Genomic DNA, 25,780 nt, shown 5'->3' with positions numbered 1-25,780 from the left:
TTTTTGAAAGCAAATTTTGCTCTGGGGGCATGCCGCATTTAGGAAGCCCCTATGGTGCCAGAACAGCAAAAAAAAAAACACATGGCATACCATTTTGGAAACTAGACCCCTCGGGGAACGTAACAAGGGGTAATGTTAACCTTAATACTCTACAGGTTTTTCACGACTTTTGCTTATGTAAAAAAAAAATATATATTTTTTTACCTAAAATGCTTGGTTTCCCAAAATTTTTACAATTTTAAAAAGGGTAATAGCAGAAAATACCCCCCAAAATTTGAAGCCCAATTTCTCCCGATTCAGAAAACACCCCATATGGGGGTGAAAAGTGCTCTGCTGGCGCACTACAGGTCTCAGAAGAGAAGGAGTCACATTTGGCTTTTTGAAAGCGAATTTTGCTCTGGGGGCATGCCGCATTTAGGAAGCCCCTATGGTGCCAGGACAGCAAAAAAAAAACACATGGCATACCATTTTGGAAACTAGACCCCTCGGGGAACGTAACAAGGGGTAATTTGAACCTTAATACCCTACAGGTGTTTCACGACTTTTGCATATGTAAAAATATATATTTTTTTTACCTAAAATGCTTGTTTTCCCAAAAATTTTACATTTTTTAAAAGGGTAATAGCAGAAAATACCCCCCAAAATTTGTTAGGCAATTTCTCCCGAGTACGGTGATACCCCATATGTGACCCTAAACTGTTGCCTTGAAATACAACAGGGCTCCAAAGTGAGAGCGCCATGCGAATTTGAGGCCTAAATTAGGGATTGCATAGGGTGGACATAGGGGAATTCTACGCCAGTGATTCCCAAACAGGGTGCCTCCAGCTGTTATAAAACTCCCAGCATGCCTAGACAGTCAACGGCTATCTGGCAATACTGGGAGTAGTTGTTTTGCAACAGCTGGAGGCTCCGTTTTGGAAACAGTGGCGTACCAGACGTTTTTCATTTTTATTGGGGAGGGGGGTTATATAGGGGTATGTGTTTATGTAGTGTTTTTTACTTTTTATTTTATTTTGTGTTAGTGTAGTGTAGTGTTTTTAGGGTACAGTCACACTGGCGGGGGGTTCACAGTAGTTTCTCGCTGGCAGTTTGAGCTGCGGCAGAAAATTTGACGCAGCTCAAACTTACAGCCGGATACTTACTGTAATCCTCCGCCCATGTGAGTGTACCCTGTACGTTCACATTGGGGGGGGGACATCCAGCTGTTGCAAAACTACAACTCCCAGCATGTACGGTCTATCAGTGCATGCTGGGAGTTGTAGTTTTGCAACAGCTGGAGGCACAAAGGTTTTGAAACATCGAGTTTGGTAACAAACTCAGTGTTTTGCAACCAGTGTGCCTTCAGCTGTTGCAAAAGCTACAACCCCCAGCATGTACGGACAGCGGAAGGGCATGCTGGGTGTTGTAGTTATGCAACAGCTGGAGGCATACTACTTTGGCTGGGGATGCTGGGGATTGTAGTTATGCAACAGCTGGAGACACACTGGTTTGCTACTTAACTCAGTGTGCCTTCAGCTGTTGCAAAACTACAACTCTCAGCAGTCACCGACAGCCAACGGGCATGCTGGGAGTTGTAGTTATGCAACCACCAGATGCACCACTACAACTCCCAGCATGCACTTTACCTGATTGTGCAAGCTGGGAATTGTAGTTATACAACAGCTGAAGGTACACTTTTCCATAGAAAGAATGTGCCTCCAGCTGCTGCAAAACTACAAGTCCCAGCATGCCCATAAGGGAATGCTGGGAGTTGTGGTGGTCTGCCTCCTGTTGTTGCATAACTACAGCTCCCAGCATGCCCCTTTTGCATGCTGGGAGCTGTTGCTAAGCAACAGCAGGAGGCTGTCACTCACCTCCAACGATCCTCGCCGCACAGGTCAGTCCCTCGTCGTCGCCGCCGCTCCTGGGGCCCCGATCCCAACAGGGACGGCGGGGATCGGGGTCCCCAGCACCCGGGGTGCAGGTCCCGCACCCGCTCACGTCCTCCGGAAGAGGGGCGGAGCGGGAGTGACACCCACAGCAGGCGCCCTGATTGGTCGGCCGGTAATCCGGCCGACGAACCAGGGGGATCGTGAGGTGGCACCAGTGCCACCTCACCCCTGCTGGCTCTGGCTGTTCGGGGCAATCTCTGACGGCCCCGATCAGCCAATAATTTCGGGTCACCGGGTCACTGGAGACCCGATTGACCCGGAATCCGCCGCAGATCGCTGGACTGAATTGTCCAGCGATCTGCGGCCATCGCCGACATGGGGGGTCATAATGACCCCCCTGGGCGATATGCCCCGATGCCTGCTGAACGATTTCAGCAGGCATTGGGCACCGGCTCCGCTCCAGATGGTTGCGGGGGGGCCGGTAAAACACATGACGTTCTCATACGTCATGTGTCCTTAAGGACTCGGAAATGGAGACGTATGAGAACGTCATGTGTCCTTAAGGGGTTAAAGGCAATCTTACAGCAGAGTCACCTGCACTAACTACAATTTATGGGTAGATAGTGCACGTGACCCGGTTTCTACCGCTGCTCACCATGTGGTCATCAGTCTCACCGCCAATGCAAATTCCCTGTTCTCCCCAATGGAGAAGAGAGAAATCTTGGCTCATACTACAGCAGCCGCCTCCATTGCACACAAGGACCCACATATCATACGGTAAACAGCGCCAGAAACCGCATCACCCTGCTGTCAGATTCCCTTTAAAATAAAAGTTCTCGTACTTGGTATCGGCGAGTACTAGAATTAAAGTATCGCTACTCATACTCGGTCTTAAAAAAATGGTATCTGGACATCCCTAGTCTAGATGGACCTTTTTGATCAATTTATAGTTTTTTTTTTTTAGGCTACTTTCACACTGCCGTTGTGCCCGACCATAAACAGCCGTCAGGCAAGGAATCCACTGAGGTTTTTTCCAACCAGCAAAAATGCCAGGAAAAACTGCCAGGAAAACTGCTAGATTTTCCCTGCGTTTTGGCAGTTTTTCCTGGTGTGTGGGAACAGGCTGTTTTGTACCCTGTGGCAGTTTTTTCACTGTCTTCAGGTACCACTCTGTGGGTCGGATGCTAAGCGCCCGCTCCACAGAGTGTAAGGAGATGAGAAGGGACTTATAGCATCACTACTCACCTTCCCCGGCCGTATAGTATACAGGGGTGCATAGTATATCTGTGTAATACTATACAGGAGCCGGGAATCCTGTCACTATACTGACAGGACTCCCTGCTCCTATAGCCCCTTTTGGCAGTATACAGAATATACAGCTATCTATAGTGTATACCTCCCTCGCTCTCTGTCCCCACTGGGTCTGTGTAGCTCCACCCCCTAGTGATGACATAATTAGGGGGCAGAGCTACATATGGGAACCAGGCTGGTAAGGGTGTGAGGCTCTGTTCACATTGTGTGTGAATAGACCCTTCTGCCAGTGTCCTTCCAGACAGGGAGACTCCAGCTTTTGCTAAACTACAACTCCCAGCATTCCCAGACACCATTTGGAGGCTCCCTGTTTGGGAAGACATTGCATTATGGGCGCTCTCCCCAGTGGAGAGCGGCAAAAATGTCCTAACTCATTTTTTGTCTTTTTTCTTTCTTCTCGTTTCAGATCCATGTATCCAGAGGATTACGGTGAATGATCTGGACTTTTTTTTTTTTCTTTTAATAAAATGGTTAACAAGGGCTGTGGGGAAGTGTTTTTTAAATAAGATAACTTTTCCAATGTGTTGTGTTTTTTTTTTTTTTTTTTTTTATAGAATTTTCAGGCTTAGTAGTGGAAGCCGCCTTATTGACGGAATCCATTAATAAGGCGAGGCTTAGCGTTAGCCCCAAAAACAGCTAGCGCCAACCCCCAATTATTACCCTGGTACCCAACTCCACAGGGGTGCCGGGAAGAGCCGGTACCAACAGGCCCAGAGCGTCAAAAATGGCGCTCCTGGGCCTAGATGATAACAGGCTGGCATTGGCCAGTCACAACGGTCCTCACCCACCCTGGTAACATCAGGTTGTTGCTGCTTGGTTGGCATCTGGCAGAGAATAAAAATACGACAAACCCTATGCGTTTTTTTAAATGTATTTATGAAAAAACCTGCATAGGGTTCCCAGTGTTTTTATTCACAGCCAGATAATTAATGCCAGCCTGTTACCGCCTTGGCCCAGGAGCACCATTTTTAACACTGTGGGCCTGTTGGTACCAGCTCTTCCCGGCACCCCTGTGGCGGTGGGTACCGGGGTAATAATTGAGGGCTAGCGCTAGCTGTTTTTTAGGGCTAACGCTAAGCCCCGGCTTAGTAATGGATAAAGTCAATAAGACGGCTTCCACTACTAAGTCTGAAAGTTCCATAAAAGATAAACACGACACATTGGGAAAATAATTTTATTTTAAAAAACACTCCCCCCACAGCCCTCGTTAGCCATTTTATTATCTGGGCATGCTGGAAGTTGTATTTAGCAACAGCTGGAGTTTCCCTGTTTGGGAGGACACTGCCAGAATGGTCTGTTCACATTATACAAAACAGACATGTGAACAGAGCTTCAGACTTACTAGCCTGGCTCCTGTCTGAAGCGCCGCCTCCTAATAATGTCATCAATAGGGGCAGAGCTACACGGACTTAGCCGGGAATGGACAGAGGTAAGGGGACTTCTATATCCTCTGTATACACTAAATACAGCTATCTATAGATAGCTGTATATACCGTATACCGCCCAAAGGATTAACCTACACTGTACAGCAGTGTAAGTTAACTCTCTTCTTGCCGGGCTGGCGCATAGCCAGCAATGTGTATTCTGTATACATTGCAGGCTCAACGTAAGTTTTTGCTGGGCAGTAGATATACCATGTATATCTACTGCTCAGCATCAGCTGTTCTCCCCGCTCTGTAGCCATGAGCACAGTTGAGTCACGAAATTCACATCAGTACAATCGCAACAGGTGTCAGGAGTGACATTTGCTGTGACCTTTTTTTGTACTGAATTTCACATCTCCCCATCACATCTCCCCATCACATTCTCCCCCCTCCTTGTCACATTCTCCCCCCTCCCGTCACATCTCCCCCCCCCTTGTCACATCCCCCCCCCCCGCCCTCTTCTCACCTTGTCCTGCAGCAGCATACACTAGGTTTGTCGGGTAGATTCCAACCTAGTGTATTTGCTGCAGAACAAGCCCTTTCCCCTTCAGCGAATCACAGGCTTTACACCACTGCGGCCTGTGATTGGCTGAAAAGTGAAAGGTCCTGTAAGATGAATAGTGAAGAGAGCAGGGACCAGAGCGCACGGAGGGGAACGACATCTTCAGGGACCGGGATTAGGTGAGCAAAAGTTTTTTTTATTTTACTACTTTTTCCTTTTACACTTAGCTCAGTGTTTTTCTAGCAGGGTGCCTCCAGCTGTTGTGAGACTACTACTCCCAGCATGCCCGGACAGCCTTTGGCTGTTCGGGCATGCTGAGAGTTGTAGTTTTGCAACAGCTGGTGGCCCCCTGGTAGGGAAACACTATTTTTCTTTATCTGCTCTGGCCGGCCCCCGCAACGGGAGCCGACCAGAGCAGATAATCGCACATTTTCCCGGGGCCCGCATCGCTATATCGCATTGCTTTTGCGATGTATCGTGCAGCCCGGCCGGAAACTCAGCAATTCTACCCCGAGCGTGACTCGGGGTTACCGATCCTGGCAGGGAAAATTAACCCCGAGTCATGCTCGGGATTACCGCTCAGGAGGTTAAGGACCCAGGGCATACCTGTACATCATGAGTCCGCTCCCGTTCTATAACGCGGGGCCACGGCGGGTCTAACAACAGCCGGGACCCGTGGCTAATTGCGCGCGGCATTGATCACGGTGCAACGCGCTATTAACCCTTTAGATGCGCCGTTCAACTTTGAAAGTGAAACTAAATTACTGCCGGTTAGCTCAGGGGGCTGTTCGGGATCGCCGTGGCAAAATCGCGGCGTCCCGAACAGCTGTAGGACAAGAGGAGGGTCTCCTACCTTGCCTCCTGGTGTCCGATCGCCAAATGACTGCTCAGTGCCTGAGATCCAGGCATGAGCAGTCAAGCGGCAGAATCATTGATCAGTGGTTTCTTATGAGAAACCACTGATCAATGTAAAAATTCAGTGTGTGCAGTGTTATAGCTCCCTATAACAATGCAAAAAAAAAAGTAAAAAAAAAGTGAAAAAAAAGTGAAGATCATTTAACCCCTCCCTTAATAAAAGTTTGAATCACCCCCCTTTTCCCATTTAAAAATGGGTGGTGGTGATAGGACTCAGGACCCCCAGACAGGCAGGGGGAGAGAAGTGGGTGGCGGCAGCGGTTTATGGCCCCGCAAAAGCCGCTGCAGTTCATTGATTTAAAGCGCCCGCTTTAACTCAATGATCTGCAGCGGGGGGAGGGGGGGGTAAATAACCGATAATTTATATCGGAATATCGGTCTAAATTATCGGCTATCGGCCCTAACCTCCACAGATTATCAGTATCGGCCCTAAAAAAAACTATATCGGTCGATCCCTAATCAGAACCCCGCAATCATGTTGGAGGGTGTCCATCAGTCATTCGAAATCCCCAGCAACGGTAACTGTCATTTAAATTCTGTAATCACCATTGATCAAATAGTTTTACCCCTTAAGGATGCAGGGTTTTTTCCACCACACCTAAAAATCACAACTCTTTCAATTTTACACCTACAGACCCACGAGGGCTTGTTTTTTGTGCCACCAATTTTACTTTGTAATGACATCAATTATTTCACCACAAAATCTTTGGCGAAACCCAAAAAATATGTGGCAAAGTTGAAAAAAATTCAATTTTATAACTTTTGAGGGCTTCCGATTCTACGCAGTGCACTTTAGTAAAAATGACACCTTATCTTTATTCTGTAGGGCCAAACGATTAATATGATACCCAACTTAGTCTTTTTAAAAAATATACAACTTTTAGTACAATAATTAGCATGTTTAACCCCTTAAGGACCAAGGGCGTACAGGTACGCCCTTGGTCCTGCTCTCCTGATATAACGCGGGGTTACACAGTAACCCCGCGTCATATCACGGCGGGCCCGGCGTCATAGTGAAGCCGGGACCCGCCTCTAATAGCGTGCAGCGCCGCGCGCTATTAACCCTTTAGCCGCGCGCTCAGAGCTGAGCCGCGCGGCTAAAAGCGAAACTGAAAGTGGCCGGCTAGCTCAGTCGGGCTGTTCGGGATAGCCGCGGCTAATCGCGGCATCCGGAACAGCTGACAGGACAGCGGGAGGGCCCCTACCTGCCTCCTCGCTGTCCGATCGCCGAATGACTGCTCAGTGCCTGAGATCCAGGCATGAGCAGTCATGTGGCAGAATCGTTGATCACTGGTTTCTTATGAGAAACCAGTGATCAATGATGAAGATCAGTGTGTGCAGTGTTATAGGTCCCTATGGGACCTATAACAGTGCAAAAAAAAAAAGTGGAAAAAAAAAAGTGAATAAAGATCATTTAACTCCTCCCCTATTAAAAGTTTGAATCACCCCCCTTTTCCAATAAAAAAAAAACAGTGTAAATAAAAATAAACATATATGGTATCACCGCGTGCGGAAATGTTCGAATTATAAAAATATATCATTAATTAAACCGCTCGGTCAATGGCGTGCGCGCAAAAAAATTCCAAAGTCCAAAATAGTGCATTTTTGGTCACTTTTTATATAATTTAAAAATGAATAAAAAGCGATCAATAAGTCCTATCAATGCAAAAATGGTACCGTTAAAAACTTCAGATCACGGCGCAAAAAAATGAGCCCTCATACCACCCCATACACGGAAAAATAAAAAAGTTATAGGGGTCAGAAGATGACAATTTTAAACGTATTAATTTTCCTGCATGTAGTTATGATTTTTTCCAGAAGTCCGACAAAATCAAACCTATATAAGTAGGGTATCATTTTAATCGTATGGACCTACAGAATAAAGATAAGGTGTCATTTTTACCAAAAAACTTACTACGTAGAAACGGAAGCCCCCGAAATTTACAAAACGGCGTTTTTTTTTTCTATTTTGTCGCACAATGATTTTTTTTTCCGTTTCACCGTAGATTTTTGGGCAAAATGACTGATGTCATTACAAAGTAGAATTGGTGGTGCAAAAAATAAGCAATCATATGGATTTTTAGGTGCAAAATTGAAAGAGTTATGATTTTTTAAAGGCAAGGAGCAAAAAACAAAAATGCAAAAACGGAAAAAACCCCGGTCCTTAAGGGGTTAAAAATGTCCTCTTCCAACCCCTATAACTATTTTTCTGTATACAGGAATGTGTGAGGGCTAATTTTTTGCGCCGTGATCTGTAGTTATATAGGTACCAATTTTGTTCTGATGGGACATTTTGATATACAAAGTGACCAAAAATATGCAATTCTGGACTTTGTTGTTTTTTCATGTATACACCCTTGACCACAGTTTAATTAACGGTAATTGTGTTCGCATCTGTGTTCTCTCTTCACCTTATTGTAAAAAGATATATTTGTACTTAAAGGGAACCAATCAGCAGATTTTAGCATATATAACACTCGACAATGCTTTATATATATGCTAAAATAGTTATCCTCCTCATCCCCGGGGGAAGTCTGAGACCCCAGGGATGGTGAAAATATTAAGTTATAATATTTTTTTTATTGAAGAGCCGAGATACGTGCTCTCAAATCACCCACGTACAAGTAAAAAGTGCAAGTGTTCACACAAAAAAAACGTGCACAAGGATGCGGTCTATCACAAGCCCTTCTCCGAAAGGAGAGAGGCCCCCAACAAACCAAACCCTTCGCCTCCGGGCCAAAAGGCACCTGCAAGGTTCCAGGTACAATGTCCCCTTTCGCCGAAGCTACTCAGGGACCAAAAGTGTTCCCAGCGGACAACTAGGCGTTAACCAGGTTGTCATCAAGGAACAAGTAAAACCGGTTTGGCATCCTTCCGAAGCAGGGTTGCCACGGGGTATAGCAGGGAGGTGAGGAACCTCATGGCCACACCTCCCCTAGACCGGCAGGAAGGACATCCAGAAGGGCTACCGCACCCTACCAAATCCTTGTGAACAAACAGAACACAAAAATTGGACACAGTGACAATAAATAAAAAAGTGGATGTGCGCAGTGTGTAATACTGCCCGGACATCCGACCGGATGTATAAAAATGTCTACATCCTAGCCAGAAGGCCGGGATACTAAGGGTGAGTGCCCAGTGAGAGAAAAAGTATGTGGCTTTCCTTAAAGTGGGGTTGCCAACTTGTGCACCTCGGCCTTCACTCTACCCGGACCTTAAGGCCAGATCCAGCAGGAACAGATCTCATAGGAGATGACCGCTGTCCTCCACAGCCATCCCTGGTACACCTGTCCTACTGTGTGGTTCCCCATCCTGCCTTGGTGGTCTTTCACACTGCCAACAGGAAAGGTACTACACTTTATCTTAGCCAAAAGGCTGAGAAGCAGCGGGGACTTACACTTACCAGCTCCCGTCACTGCAGCCATGGTCCCGCCCCCTCGCCTTGATTGACGACTCATGTCACCGCTCTGCTCCGTCTGCTTAGGGAGCAGAGTGATGATGCAAGCCGTCATTCAAGCCGTCAGGGCGGGGCCACAGCCGGAGCAACAAGCAGCAACGGGTGCTGGTAAGTCCCCGCCCAGAGGACTACTTACTGGACAGCTGGGGGGTGACTTTATAACTTAATATCTTCACCATCCCTGGGGCAAAAACGTCCCCCGGGGATAGTGAGGCTATAGATTTTAGCATATATAACGCGTTGACGTTATATATGCTAAAATCTTCTGATTGGTTCCCTTTAAGTTGGGCACCTTGTGCACGAGACACAGAAAGTGGGAATATATTAAAAGGAGTTCTCCAGGAGATGAAACTTATCCCCAATCCTAAGGATAGGGGATAAGTCTTAGATTGAGGGAGGTCTGGCCGCAATATCCTGTACAGGTCCTCGGCTCTTTGCCGAAATAGCACGTGTCGACCACTGCATGACCCCTCAATACATCTTTATGGCAGAGCTGCAGACTGATGAATTCAGCGCTCCGGCTCTCCCATGGAGATGTATTGAGGGGGCGTGCTGGCCGCCATGTCATACGATAGTCGGACATGCCCCCTTGCCGCTGACTGCTGGGACCCTGTATGGGGCCCTGTAAAACTTATCCCCTATCCTCAGGGGTTTTCATATCCCGGATAAAGAAGTGGTTTCCAAACTGTGACCCTCCAGATGTAGCAAAACTACTACTCCCAGCATGCCCAGACAGACATTAGCCAAGCTATAGCATCAACTGTCATGCTGAACCTAAACAGGAAGTGTCTGCTTATTGTAAGGCCTCATTCACACTACAGAATTTCCGCAATGTAAATTCCCACTAATTCTGCTTGTCACAGACTCCTATTGATCTCAAAGGCATTCTGCTGCAAAATTCTCACTATGGAATTTGTGCTGGAACTTTCGACATGGAAAACCTGTTCAATCTTTAGCAGGATCCACCATTCCTGTCCAGTGAACAGCTACAGAGGATTGTCCAAAATTGCCATGGGATTTAAATCTTCCGCTTCCCACGTGAATTCCCGTCTGGATATATTTTGCCGGAGCAAAACAAGCAGGCACTATGCCGCTTGGAAGTGTGCCATCTCTAAAGATGCCAATGCATTTCAGAGAGGATTCCGCCAAATACACGAACATATTAGTTCTTTCGTTGGAGTATGGGGTCAGGATGTTCCACCGCAGAAATTCCATAGTGGAATGGTGCAGCAGAATTTGGAAGGCTGCTGAACCGTATTTTACAAGTATAATTCCAGCACGGTACTCCGCTAAGAAAATCTGTAGTGTGAATGGGCCCTTACGGCCAGTGTCGAGATGAAAGTGGAACTAGCAGGAACTGGGCACCAAATGGACAGACGCATCGGTGGATCGGTACAGGTGAATATAACATTTAATCAATTTATATGCCACCCAGAACCTGTACACAAGAATTTTGGGGGCCAAACCTTTCCATTCATGCCACCACTACAGTTCTCCCTGCTGAGTTCACCTCCATGCAGTATGTGTCCATACACCCACATCACTGGCCTCTGAGGTATATAGAGCATGTCTATTGAGGCCAGAGATTTGGGTGTGGACACCACAGGTCACGTGACACACTGGGAAAGTCAGGAATATGGGGGGTAAATCGCTGTGTACAGAATGGGGGTAATAGTTTTATAAAGCTATCATCTGGACGACCCCTTTAACGACAATGAACGCAAATGTATGTCATGGTGTGATGGTACTTAACACTCCATGATGTACATTTACGCTCCGCCATGACCGCAAGCACCACACCGGTGCCCGCGTCATGCGCAGCAGGTCCCGGCTGTTATCAGCCAGGGACCCACCAGTAATGCCGGCATTAACCTCTCAGATGCCGTGATCAATACAGATCACGCCATCTGCGGTACTTTAAATGGATGATCGGATCGCCCACAGCACTGCCGCGGGGATCCGATCATCCAGCATGGCGGCCGGAGGTCCCCTCACCTGCCTCCGGCCATCTCCTGGGGTCTTCTTCTCTGATCAGAGAGCAGAAGATACCCCTGCTATAAATAGTCCCCGGGGGGGGGGGGGGGAGGAAGGTAAAAAAATCCCCTCGAATAAAAGTGTAAATCATCTGTTTTTTTCCATTACCCTCCCCCCCCCCAAAAAAAAGTGAGAACTAGAAATAAAAATACTTGGTATCGCCGCGTGCGTAAAAGCCTGAACTATCAAAATATATTGTTAATTATCCCGTACGGTGTAAACGTAAATTTTAAATTAATAAAAAGTAAAATACAGGCAAAAGTGGTACAGATAAAAACTACAGATACCGGCACAAAAAAAGATGAGCCCTCATACCGCCCCGTATACGCAAAAATGAGAAAGTTATAGGTGGTCAAATTAGGGCAATTTCAAACATACTAATTTTGTTAAAATAGTTTGAGATTTTTTTTAAACTGTACAATAGAAAAGCATATAACATGGGTATTCTTTTAATCATATTGACCCACAGAACAAAGAAAACGTCAATTTTACTGTAAAGTGTACAGTGTGAAAAGAAAACCTTCCAAAATTTGCTTAATTGCAGTTCTTTTCAATTTTCCCACACAAATAATTATTTTTTTGGTTGCGCCGTACATTTTATGGTAAAATAAGTGTAATTACAAAGTAAAACAAGCCCTCATATGGGTCTGTGGATGGAAATATAAAAGTTATGATTTATAGAAGGCGGAGGAGGAAAAACGAAAAGGCAAAAATAAAATGGGCCTGGTCCTTAAGGGGTTAATCCTTGATATTTCCATATTTTTCATGCTTATCAGTTATGGAGATGACTAATGGGATGAGGGGGGAGTCACCGCCATAAGGGGCCTCCAGCCACGTCCTGTCAGGTCACTGAGTCCAGTCTATGGCATCCTTCATCCTTGAATCTGCACTGGCACCCGGAGGCAGTACAGAAGACGCCATGTTTAAGGCAAGATACTGAAGTATGGCTTCACACACTACCAGAACAGTTATAAGGACTCACTACCTCACAAAACATGCCTCGAGGGTCACACTTTAAGAAACACCGGTTCAGTTCGTCACCACCCGGTACAGCAAACGAATCCGGTGCGCAGCAAATATTCCTTTAGCAACAATACCAAGTACTATACCTAACACTCTAGTGGCCAACAGTGCACTGGATCCTCTCTACCTCACACAAACACCTCTCTACACGGCAGCCCGCCACCGCTACAGCAAATCTCCCGCTGGAAGGGGCGTGGCTAAACCACGTGACAATCACAGTCTCCGCCACCATATTCTTGAAGACCAAAACTAATGTAAACTGTTCAGTGATTGCATTGTAGTAGTGTTTCCCCAGTGTGTCTCATGCTGTTGTAAAACTACAACTCCCAGCATGCTGGGAGTTATAGACGCTATTTGAAAAAACACTGCATTTTAGGGATATTGTTATACGCAATAGAAACCGGTAGTGGGCGCTTTTCTTTATGGGCTAAAAGTCTGATGTAATAATAAGCGCAGATTTGTCAAGCACAGTATGTACAGGGTGCATACCTCCCAAGTGACCCTTTTGGGGGGACAGTCCCTATATTTGACCTATGTCCCTCTGTCTCTTTTTTTATGTGAAAATAGTTTAGTATAAATAAACTGTCTGCATTGTTCAAGAAACTCTATATCAGTGGTCTCTAACCTGTGGACCTCCAGATGTTGCAAAACTACAACTCCCAGCATGCCCGGACAGCCTTTTGCTGTCCAGGCATGCTGGGAGTTGTAGTTTTGCAACATCTGGAGGTCCGCAGGTTGGAGACCACTGGTCTATATGCTTCCTAACTGTATCTTAGACCAACTTATATAATATTCCATGATCTGATGCACGGTCCTGCAACCTGAAGAGAGCTCAGCAGCCGTGACTCGCCGCTAAGTGATTACGCTTTTGTCCGGCCTTAACCCTTTTAACCCCTTACAGGGGTAGTCCAGTGGTGAAAAACATATCCCCTGTCCCAAGGATAGGGGATACGTTTCAGATCGCGGGGGGTCCGACCGCTGGTGCCCCCAGCAATCTCCTGTATGGAGCCCAGGCTCGCTGGCCAGATGGCGCGTGTTGACCACCGCACGAAGCGGCGGCCGACATGCCCCCTCAATACAACTCTATGGCAGAGCCGGAAATTGCCGAAGGCAGCGCTCCTACTCTGCCATAGAGTTGTATTGAGGGGGCGTGTCAGCTGCCGATTTGTGCAGTGGTCAACACCCGCAGGCTGTCGGGGCCCCGTACAGGTGATCGCCTGGGGGCCCCAGCAGTCGGACCCCCCGCGATCTGAAACGTATCCCCTATCCTTAGTATAGGGGATACGTTTTTCACCACTGGATATCTCCTTTAAGGAGACAGCTGATTTTGGCCTTAAAGGAGAACTACGGCGCAAAAATGTTAACTTCTCCTGTGCCCAGGCTGCATCTTCTCCCTGCTGCCGAGCTCCTTACATGACAGTGCGCTCAGCCTATCACCAGTTGAGGTGGGACATCACTGCGGCCAGCAATACGCTGCCTGCATTGTGACGTTCCAAGCCTAAGAAGCAGGGAGCCAAGCAGCGCTGGAGGAACGGTACACTGATCTCGGCCCAACGGGGGAATGTAGGAAGATGAGTTAAAGTTTGTTTTTTTAGTTTTTGCAGCCTGGGCACGGGAGAAGTTAACATTTTAGCACCCCAATTCTCCTTTAAGGACACAGACAATTTTATTTTTGTGTTTTCGTTTTTTCCTCCCCGCCTTCCACAGACCCAAGTGAGGGCTTGTTTTTGGAGTGACCAATTTAACTTTGTAAAGCTAGGTTTTTGCAAGGATTTTTTAGTAGGCGTTTGGCGTTTTTACCTTTGTGTGGAATTTGCTTTTTTTTTGGCGCCTTTGGCTTTTTTTGTTGTTGTTTTTTTTCAAAATTTGTTGAGTACCAAAAAAAAGGATGCAGTAGGGAAGGAAAAAAATTTATTTAACAAAATTTTTATTTTTTTATAACATCATTTTTATTAATTTTTAATAAAGTATGTGTGTGTTTGACTTATTTTTCTCTATTTTTTACAGGTAGTACTACTACTCCCAGCATGGAACAGACTGTTCCATGATGGGAGTAGTAGTACCTGTACTAATAGACATATCGCCCGATGCGTTCGTCCATAATATAGCAGAGATGCGGAGAGCTCACATCTCTGCTCTGTACTCTGGCCAGGGATGTGAATAGAACATCACTCATTCATATTTTCTGCCCAGAGTGGGGGTTGGCCGGATGGTTGCTGCCAATCTCCGCTCTCAGCGGGAAATATGAATGAGTGATGTTCTATTCACATCACTGGCCAGAGTATAGAGCAGAGATGTGAGCGCTGTATAGAGCCGCTCCGCATCTCTGCTATATTATGGATGATCGCATCAGGTGTCAGGAGTAACACCCGGGGCAATCACCAGCCAGATTATTCATATTTTAGACAGGGATCCTGAGTGACTATCCACATAGATGGAAGGATACAAATAACAATGAAAGTGGTTATATAGTGTGCTAAGGCAGTCTTTTACAACTAGTGTGCCGTGACATAGTGTAAGGTGTGCCGTGGGTTCCTTTCGGGACACAGGGATGCCTCTAAGTCCCTGCGGCCGCGCGTTTTTAAAGTAAACCGCCAGAAGGTAGCGCACACAGGGACGTCACTGATGTCCCATGCGTGCGCCCATAGCAACATCGCGGAGGATCGGAGCAGCGAGGAGGACGCACGCTGTCAACATGGTAAGTGTTACCAGCAGCGCGTCTCCTTCGGTGTTCCGAGCACCGCTCCTCCGGTCCCGGGACCTACCCCTATAGCCGGACCGGAGGAGCGGTGCTCGGTACACCGAAGTGGGGCAGTACACAGGCATACACCCTTCAGTAATACACTGTATGGCTGAAATCTGTATGTCTGTGGGGGAACTATACTGCACCTAATGTGGGGGGACTATACTGGACCTAATGTGGGGGGGACTATACTGGACCTAATGTGGGGGGACTATACTGGACCTAATGTGGGGGAACTATACTGGGCCAAATGTGGGGGAACTATACTGGGCCTAATGTGGGGGAACTATACTGGGCCTAATGTGGGAGAACTATACTGCACCTAATGTGGGGGGACTATACTGCACCTAATGTGGGGGGACTATACTGGGCCTAATGTGGGGGAACTATACTGCACCTAATGTGGGGGGACTATACTGGACCTAATGTGGGGGGACTATACTGGACCTAATGTGGGGGGACTATACTGGGCCTAATGTGGGAGAACTATACTGGGCCTAATGTGGGAGAACTATACTGCACCTAATGTGGGGGTACTATACTGCACCTAATGTGGGGGGACTATACTGGGCCTAATGTGGGGGAACTATACTGCACCTAATGTGGGGAGCTATACTGGGCCTAATGTGGGGGAACTATACTGGACCAAATGTGGGGGACTATACTGGACCTAATGTGGGGGAACTACAACCTAATGTTGGGAAACTACAACCTAATGTGGGGGTAACTATACTGCCAACCCAATGTGGGGGGAAATAAGATATATGCAAGATAAGATATATGCAGTGTGCATAGGAATTTGTTCATAGTTTTTTTGTTTTTTTTTTAACTATAGTCCGGCCCTCCAAGGAGACAAGTGCAGTAAGTACTGAGTGACAGTGAGACAGATAAATAGATATAGTGCAGTGCATTTTTTCCCTCTTTTTAAATTTATTTATTTTTTGCTCGTCAACCTCAGTAGCGGTGCCCCGAGGAAATTTTTTCTGAGGTGTGCCCCGACCCGGAAAAGGTTGGGAAACACTGTGCTAAGGAATACTGGCATAGACTAGGATAAGCTTATAACAGTGAGGAGGTGCATAGCACCTCCCTCAACACATATAGCACTATACCAACATAAGAGGGTGTTAGAGACCCTCTTTAGCACTATATGCAAGTACAATCCATAGTATAAGCGGTATAGCACCTATATAGGAGGGTGTGAGAGACCCCCTACAGCATGATAGAGGAGCACTCCTCACAATAAATACAGCAATATCCATTCAGAAGGGAGTGTGAGACCCCTTATAGAGATATATGGGACGGTGTGAGAGGCCCCCCATCGTGCTGTAATTATAATAAGCTTCCAGCTGCCATAGAAATCCTATATGTGGAAGGTGATATACAAGGAGGAACAAAGTAAACCCTGTTCAAACCACCCAAATACCACATAATAGATCTAAAGGGAGGGTGCAAAATCAACCCCCTCACTGATAAGTACTGCCGGAAGCGCTGGAGGTTCTCAGTCTTTTGCCTCCAGACCACAGGGACAGATTATCGTGACGTCACGACTCCACCTCCGTGTGACATCATGCCCCACCTCCTCAATGCAAGTCGTGACGTCACGATAATTCGTCTCCGTGGTCTGGAAGCAAAAGACTGAGAACCTCCAGCGCTTCCAGCAGTACTTACAGGTGGGTGCTGCATGCTAGATTGCAGGGGTCCCCAGTGGCGGGATCCCCGCGATCAGATATCTTATCCCCTATCCTTTGGGGATAAGATGTCTTGGGGCCGGAGAACCCCTTTAAGTCCTATGTCTTTAAGGGATTAAAGGGGATAGCATAAAAAGATGCACTCACCGCAAGGATTGTGACTCAAAGCTCCTACATGGAGTGACCGGCTGACCTGGCTTTTAGATGTGTGGGGGGCACTGAGAGGGGTTTTACCTTGATCAGCTTTCCACAAAAAAACTTAATATGTCATTAGGTTGAATCAAATTATCCTCTTAAGGACATCGGACATAAATGTATGCGCACCAGAACTTTTATGTACAACCTATATATGAAGTGAGCACCAAAGCTGCGCTTACTTTCTGCATTGCAGGTCCTGGCTGCTATCAACAGCCAGTGACACATCGGTAATGGCAGACAAAAAAAAAAAAGGCCCTTATACAGCCCCATATTCGGAAAAATTAGAAAGTTATAGGTGGTCAAAATAGGGCAATTTTAAAGATACTTATTTTGTAAAAAAAAAAAAGAAAGAAAGTTTGAGTATTTTTAAAAGAAGTACAATAATAGTAAGACCAATCTAACAAGTGGGAGAAGGGTACTCCAGCTCCACAAAAAATAAAAACGTATAGCTTTATTCCATTATGTCTTAAAATCCAAAACAGTCAAAACAAAATATAAGGTGCTCAAGTAGGTTAAAACCCACGTACACCGACGCGTTTCAAACTATAAAGTTCTTAGTCATGGCATAAGGTCTGCACAATGTGAATGACTTTATATACTGAAGCACTGACCCGAATTCAGATACTGCTTCTCCTCCCCAAATGGAACTTCTTCCATCCGGAAGGACACCTAGGCAGTTGCATACAAATAAACAAAGTCCAGAAACTGAACTGAAACATTTAAACTTCGTATCATTACTTCACATCTGACAGGTGAGAATAAAGAATGATTAGCGTTAATGGCAAGGAGGTAGTAGATTCGCTAAGCCTGTGTGAATGATGGCTTGGTCTGTGTCAGGGAGCGGAGTCTAAGGTGCTGCTGGTTTTCACCAGAGCCCGCCACAAAGCGGGATGGACTTGCTGCGGCAGGCGGCATCCAGGTCTCTATCCCTGACACGACTTGTCCATACAGGCTGCTGAGGAGAAAACGTGGTACAGGAGGAATATGGCAACTCGTAGTCAGAATAGCAGAAGGTCAGGGCTGGCAGCACGGTAGCAAAAACAGGGACGTAGCAAGAGGTCAATAGGCAGGTCGCACAGGAGCAAGTAGGTCAGGAACACGGTAAGGAAAGACACAATAAACGCTTTCAATAGGGCACTGGGCACACAATGATCCGGCAAGAGGTAGAGGGAGGTGCACATACTTATAGAGAAGGGACAGGTACAAATACTAATAAACGGCGCACTGGTCCTTTAAATCTCAGAGCTCCGGCACACGCGCGCCCTAGGAGGCGGGAACATGCACTTCGGCATTGTGAGAACACGGAGGAAACAGAAGGAGGAGGTGAGTGACGACCCAAGATTCACATGTGAGCGAGTCCCGCGATGCGAATCCTGGGCCCGCCAGAGGACAGAGGAAGAGAGCACTCTGGGCAAGTGTGACTAGCCAGAGGGCTCGCCGTAACAGTTAGTATATATATATATATATATGCTAGATCATTTTTCTAATTCATGTCTAGCAGTCCATCTCAAGCCCTTCTCCAACAGGAGAGAGGAAAGGCACCAGCAAGGTTCCAGGTACGATGTTCCCTTTCACCAAAACTACTCCGAACAACTAGGCGTTAACCAAGTTGCCACCGAGAAACCGGTTCAGCATTCCTGCCGAAGGCATGGCAGGGAGGTGGGGAAACTGATGTCCACACACACCTCCCCTAGACCGGCAGGAGGGACACCTAGAAGGGCTATCGCACCCTGACCAAATCCTAGTGTACATAAAAAAACACAACAGTGAGCACAGTGACAAAACATATAAATAAATAAGTGTGCACAGCGTGATACTGCCCCGACATCCAGCTGGATCTATAAAAATTCCTCTGCAGATCAACAGCCAGAAGGCAGGAACGCTAGAGGTGAGTGCTCAGAAGAGTGAGAGATAAAGTGCATGCTGGGTGCCATCAGTCAAGTGGGGTCGCTACTCCCAAATTAGTTTCCGGCACCCTGGGGTCACCACCCCAAGGGCACTTTTGCACCTCGGCCTTCACTCTACCCAAACCTTAGGGCGAGATCCAGAAGATACAGGTCGCTTCAGGGCCTGCTGCCTGGCCATACAGCTGACCCTAGTACATCTGCACCATTCTGTGTGGTTACTGTATCCTGCCTTGGTGGTCTTCCACACCGCCAACTAACAGGAAGGTACTAGACTTGATCTTAGCCAAAAGGCCTAGATGCGATTGGCATGGGATGCCATAGACCGCATCCTCGTGCACGTTTTTTTGTCTGAACACTTGCACTTTTTACTTGCACTTGGGTGATTTGAGAGCACGTACCTCGGCTAAAAATAAAAGATGTCTGACGAACGATTTCAGTAGCCATCGTGTTCTGTTCACTGCCTGGTTAATGGCAGGGAATGGAAACGCAGAGGGCATACAGGTACGGTCCTTAAATACTTAAGTACCAAGATGTGAGGGCATACCTGGACTGGCTAAGGCATGGGACCATTTAACATTACATCCTTCAATCAAGGTCGTCATCTGCAAAGTAGAGCTTATGTGACACAGAAGCACTATGGTCATGCATGAGCACATGAAAAGAAAACATGTTAGTTTAACAGAAGAAGAAATAGCCCAGTAAGTTAGGAAGGATTAAATTAATAATGTATTATGGAGGTAAAAAGCTCTTTCTGTCAAACCTAGTCATATGTGAGTCATTCATCAGGAGAATGTACCTCTTCTTTCCTCACACAGCGAACAGTGTTTATATAGAGAATGATACCCTTTCTCTCCTCCTGCCTAGTATTTTAGTGTTACAGGGGGAGATTTATCAAAACCTGTGCATAGGAAAAGTCGACCAGTTGCCCATAGCAACCAATTAATTTGCGTCTTTCATTTTGAAAAAGGCCTTTAAAAATTAAAGAAGCAATCTGATTGAATGCTATAGGCAACTGGTCAACTTTTTCTCTGCACATGTTTTGTTAAATGTCCCCCACAGGCTGTTATATAGAAGCTATAGTCATACATCATGTATATTTACCTCATCCTGGCAAGTGAATATTTAGACAGACAAGCAGACTCCCTCATACATCAGTATGTAAGTAAACTGTATGCAGTGTGTCAGCTGTATATGATGCAGTCTATTTGGCTGTACTGAGGAAAACTGAGCAACTAAAAAAAGGCCTTACCAGATAGGAGACTGCCTACAGGACGTATCCCATGGCAACAATCAACAAATGTGAGAGCATACAGCCTATATAGATAGAGCTGCTTTTCAAAAAACTATTGATGACACATAATGTATCGATTTAGAGCCATTTATCTGTATGGTAATAAAAGTATGTCCTGGTGCCCTGGTACTTAATGCACCAGGATGTACATTTCCTGACATTGCATGACCTAAGGGTAATTTCGACTATAAAGCGAGCAAAGTAGCTGTGCTCACTTCATAGAAGGAAGGTCCGATCACAAACAGCAGGTGCTATCCGGAGCCTGGACCTTTGCACTAACAGCAGACATCATCGATCAAGCTGATGCTCGTCATTAACTGGTCAGATGCCATGATCAATACTAATCACGGCATCTTAACCCATTAACTACGCAGGACGTATATTTACGTCCTGCGCCGACTCCCGCAATATGAAGCGGGGTTGCACCGCGATTCCGCATCATACCGCGTCAATCCCGGCGCTCATCAACAGCCGGGACCCGCGGCCAATACCACACATTGCCGATCGCGGCGATGTGTGGTATTAACCCTTTAGTCAAAGCTGACTGCCACTTCTAGAGTGAAAGTGAAACTATCCCGGCTAGTCCCGAACAGCTTACAGGACACTGGGAGGGCCTCCTCGGTGTCCGATCGACGAATGACTGCTCCGTGCCTGAGATCCAGGCAGGAGCAGTCAAGTGCCGATAACACTGATCACAGGCGTGTTAATACACACCAGTGATCAGCATGAAAGATCAGTGTGTGCAGTGTTATAGCCCCCTATGGGACCTATAACACTGCAAAAAAAAAGGTAAAAAAAAGTGTTAAAGGTAATTTAACCCCTTTCCTAATAAAAGTTTGAATCACCCCCCTTTTCCCATAAAAAAAATAAAACAGTGTAATAAAAATAAAACATGTGGTATTGCCGCGTGCGTAAATGTCCGAACTATAAAAATATATCATTAATTAAACCGCACGGTCAATGGCGTACGCGCAAAAAAAAGCGTATTTTTGGTCACTTTTTATACCACTAAAAAATGAATAAAAAGTGATCAAAAAGTCAGATCAAAACAAAAATTGTACCGATAAAAACTTCAGATCACGGCACAAAAAATGAGTCCTCATACGACCCTGTACGTGGAAAAATAAAAAAGTTATAGGGGTCAGAAGATGACATTTTAAACGTATAAATTTTCCTGCATGTAGTTATGATTTTTTCCAGAAGTACGACAAAATCAAACCTATATAAGTAGGGTATCATTTTAACTGTATGGACCTACAGAATAATGATAAGGTGTCATTTTTACCGAAATATGCACTGCGTAGAAACGGAAGCCCCCAAAATTTACAAAATTGCGTTTTTTCTTCGATTTTGTCGCACAATTATTTTTTTTTTCGTTTCGCCGTGAATTTTTGGGTAAAATGACTAATGTCACTGCAAAGTAGAATTGGTGACGCAAAAAATAAGCCATAATATGGATTTTTAGGTGGAAAATTGAAAGGGTTATGATTTTTAAAAGGCAAGGAGGAAAAAACAAAAGTGCAAAAACTGAAAAACCCTGAGTCCTTAAAGGAGTAGTCCAGTGGTGATTCAGTGGTGAGCAACTTATCCCCTATCCTAAGGATAGGGGATAAGTTGCAGATCGCGGGGGGTCCGACCGCTGGGGCCCCCTGCGATCTCCTGTACGGAGCCCCGACAGCCCGCGGGAAGGGGGCGTGTCGACCTCCGCATGAGGCGGCGGCCGACACGCCCCCTCAATACAACTCTATGGCAGAGCCGAAGCGCTGCCTTCGGCAATCTCCGGCTCTGCCATAGAGATGTATTGAGGGGGCGTGTCGGCCGCCGCCTCGTGCGGGGGTCGACACCCGCTATCTCGGCGGAGAGCCGGGGCCCCGTACAGAGAGATCGCAGGGGGCCCCAGCGGTCGGACCCCCCGCGATCTCAAACTTATCCCCTATCCTTATGATAGGGGATAAGTTTTTCACCACTGGACTACCCCTTTAAGGGGTTAAGGACCAAGCCCATTTTCACCTTAAGGGCCAGAGCATTTTTTGCACATCTGACCACTGTCACTTTGAAGGGGTTATCCAGCATAAGGTGATTTTAGTACATACCTGGACATGCTTAGGAAGGATCTGCGCTTGTCTTGGGCTAAATGGCTATGCTGTGAGGTTACCATTACACTGTGGATAGCTTTCTGTGAACTTGTATTTCCTGTTTTCAGTTTTCTTTTTTTGCCTACAAATCCCATGATACCATTTTCCTCCTTCCCACACATCAGCTACCCCACCCATTGAAACTAAATGAGCTGCAGACCTGTGGTCTTCAATCAGGATGCCTACAGCTGTTGCATTAGTTGCAGATTGCTCTCTCCACCCATTGAAGCAGACAGGCTCCCTGTCAGCAGCTGACTAGTGAGTCAGGTCTCAACCGCATTGCAAGCTGGGAAAAATTCTGAGACAGCAGTCATTTTGTATGCTGTTAAAAATAAATATTGGGGTGAAAATCACATATGAATTGTGAGAAAACCGTCACACACAGGTAAAGACATGGTATACTATTTTGGAAACTACACCCCTCAAGGCACATAACAAGGGGTCCAGTGAGACGTAACACCCCACAAGTGTTTGACGAATTTTTTTTTCACTAAAGTGCAGTTTTTTCCCCAAATTTACCATTTTTACAAAGGGTAATGGGAGAAAATGCCCCCCAAAATTTGTAACCCCATTTCTTCGGAGTATGGAAATACCCATGTTAGGATGTAAAATGCTCTGCGGGCGAACAACAATGCTCAGAAGAGAAGGAGCCACATTTGGCTTTTGGAAAGCAAATTTTGCTGAAATGGTTTCTGGGGGGCATGTCACATTTAAGAAGCCCAGAACAGCAAAAAAAAGAAAAACACTTGGCATACTATTTTTGAAACTACACCCCTTTAAGGAACGTAACAAGGGATACAGTGAGCCTTAACAATCCACAGGTGTGTGACGACTTTTCGTAGAAGTCGGATGTGTAAATGAAAAAATATTTTTTTTCTTCACTAAAATTATGTTTTTTTCCCCAAATTTTACATTTTTACAAGGTGTAATAGGCGAAAATGCCCCCCCAAATTTGTAACCCCACACTCCATGTGTGGATGTCAATTGCACTGCGGGCGCACTACAATGCTCAGAAGAGAAGGCGTGTCATTGAGCTTTTGGAGAGAGAATTTGTTTGGAATGGAAGTCGGGGGCCATGTGCATTTACAAAGCCCCCCATGGTGCCAGAACAGTAGAAACCCCCCCCCCCCACATGTTACCCCATTTTAGAAACTACACCCCTCACAGAATTTAATAAGGGGTGCAGTAAGCATTTATACCCCACTGGCGTTTGACAGATCTTTGGAACAGTAGGCTGTGCAAATGAAAAATCAAATTTTTCATTTTCACAGACAACTGTTCAAAAAATCTGTCAGACACCCGTGGGGCGTAAATACTTACTGTACCCCTTATGACGCAGATCATTTTATGCCCACAAATGGGGTATTTCCGTACTCAGGAGAAATTGCCTTACAAAGTTTGGAGGTCTATTTTTCCTTTTACCTCTTGTGAAAGTAAAAAGTATGGGGCAACACGAGCATGTTAGTGTATTTTTTTTTTTACACTAACAGGCTGGTGTAGACCCCAACTTTTCCTTTTCATAAGGGGTAAAAGGAGAAAAAGTCCCCCAAAATTTGTAACGCAATTGCTCCCGAGTATGGAAATACCCCATATGTGGCCTTAAACCGTTTCCTTAAAATACGCCATGCGCTCTGAGGACTAAATAGGGGATTGCATAGGGGTGGACATAGGGGTATTCTATGCCAGTGATTCCCAAACATGGTGCCTCCAGCTGCTGCTAAACTCCCAGCATGCCTTGCAACAGCTGGAGGCTCTATTTTGGAAACACTGTTGTACGATACGTTTTTCATTTTTATTGGAGGGGGTGAGGGGGGACAGTGTAAGGAGGTGTATATGTAGTGTTATACCCTTTATTTTGTGTAGTGTAGTGTTTTTAGAGTACATTTGAACTGGCGGGGTTTACAGTGAGTTTCCCGCTAGAAGTTTGCGCTGCGGTGGCAAATTTTCTGCAGCTCAAACTTGAAGCAGGAAACTCACTGCAAACCTGTACATTCACATGGGGGGGGGGGGGGGGAACCTCCTGCTGTTGCAAAACTACAACTCCTGGCAAGCACTGACAGCCTTTGCATGCTGTGAGTTGTACTTTTGCAACTCCTGGAGGCACACTGGTTGGAAAACCTCGAGTTAGGTTCTGTTACCTAACTCAGCATTTTCCAACCAGTGTGCCTCCAGCTGTTGCAAAATTTCCACTCGCAGCATGTAGTGATCGCCGAAGGGCATGCTGGGAAATATGTAGTTATGCAACAACTGGAGGCACGCAACTACAACTCCCAGCATGGCGAGACAGCAGTTTGCTGTTCGTGCATGCTGGGAGTTGTAGTTTTGCAAGATTTAGAGGGCCACGGTTTAGAAACCACCGCACAGTGATCTCCAAACTGTTGCCCTCCAGATGTTGCAAAACTACAAATCCCAGTATGTTCAGACAGCAAACTGCTGTGTGGGCATGACAGGAGTTGTAGTTTTGCAAGATCTAGAGGGCCACAGTTTAGAGACCACTGCACAGTGATCTCCAAACTGCAGCCCTCCAGCTGTTGCAAAACTACAAATCCCACCATGCCCAAACAGCTGTCTGGGCATGCTGGGAGTTGTAGTTTTGCAACATCTGGAGGGCTACAGTTTAGAGACCACTGTATAGTGGTCTCCAAACTGTAGCCCTCCAGATGTTGCTAGGCAACAACTCACCAGCTTCCGTAGTCTGCACCAGGGAGCCGCACCTCATCTCCACCTGCCACCACCGGTAACTGACCGCAGGTCACAGCACAGTTCCCCCGTTCTGCCCGGACTACCGTGGGTGGGCAGAGTGGGGGAACTAAACTTTAACCCTCACCCCCGATCTGCTATTGGTCGGTCGCTTCTGACCGACCAATAGCAGGGATAGGAGGGGTGGCACCCCTGCCACCTCACTCCTATCCCTTCAGGGGGATCTTGGACAGCCCCGATTCCCCTTATTTTCCGGGTCACCGGAGACCCGTAATCGCCGCAAATCGCCGGTCTGAATCGACTGGCGATCACTGGGTTTGCACGGGGTGCATGCTGAATGATTTCAGCAGGAATTCTGGTCCGGTTACCCCCAGAACCCCCCCCCCCCCCGATGAGCGGCGGGGACCGGAATTCCCATGGGCATACAGGTACGCCCTGGGTCCTTAAGTACCAGGGAGCAAGGGTGTACCTGTACGCCTTATGGGAGACATTTATCATAAGGGGTCTATTGTAGACACAGATCTACCTCTTTACGTTGCCTGTCTAATTTACACTCTTGCACAAGATTTACAAAAGTTGTG

General features: G+C 46.4%; 2 protein-coding genes across 20 annotated transcripts in view; one reads left to right on the top strand and one right to left on the bottom strand.

Moving 5' to 3' along the window:
• Positions 1-12,781, bottom strand: part of TEX14 (testis expressed 14, intercellular bridge forming factor) — a 536,718-nt gene extending 523,937 nt beyond the window's left edge. For 13 of the 19 annotated variants that reach the window (XR_008888708.1, XM_056556863.1, XM_056556851.1 and 10 more), the window contains exon 1: positions 12,624-12,781. The gene's annotated coding sequence lies outside the window, so the exon portion shown is untranslated. Of the gene's footprint in view, positions 1-12,326; positions 12,467-12,499 lie in introns of those variants that run through there. The other 6 variants (XM_056556854.1, XM_056556869.1, XM_056556852.1 and 3 more) reach the window with 3 other exon arrangements.
• The window catches only part of RAD51C (RAD51 paralog C), a 132,943-nt gene continuing 119,478 nt past the window's right edge, over positions 12,316-25,780 (top strand). The window contains exon 1 of the mRNA XM_056556876.1: positions 12,316-12,442. The gene's annotated coding sequence lies outside the window, so the exon portion shown is untranslated. The remainder of the gene's footprint in view (positions 12,443-25,780) is intronic.

The sequence above is a fragment of the Hyla sarda genome, chromosome 2, assembly GCF_029499605.1.
Source record: "Hyla sarda isolate aHylSar1 chromosome 2, aHylSar1.hap1, whole genome shotgun sequence".
NCBI lineage: Eukaryota > Metazoa > Chordata > Amphibia > Anura > Hylidae > Hyla > Hyla sarda.
This window is presented reverse-complemented; position numbering and strand designations above follow the sequence as displayed.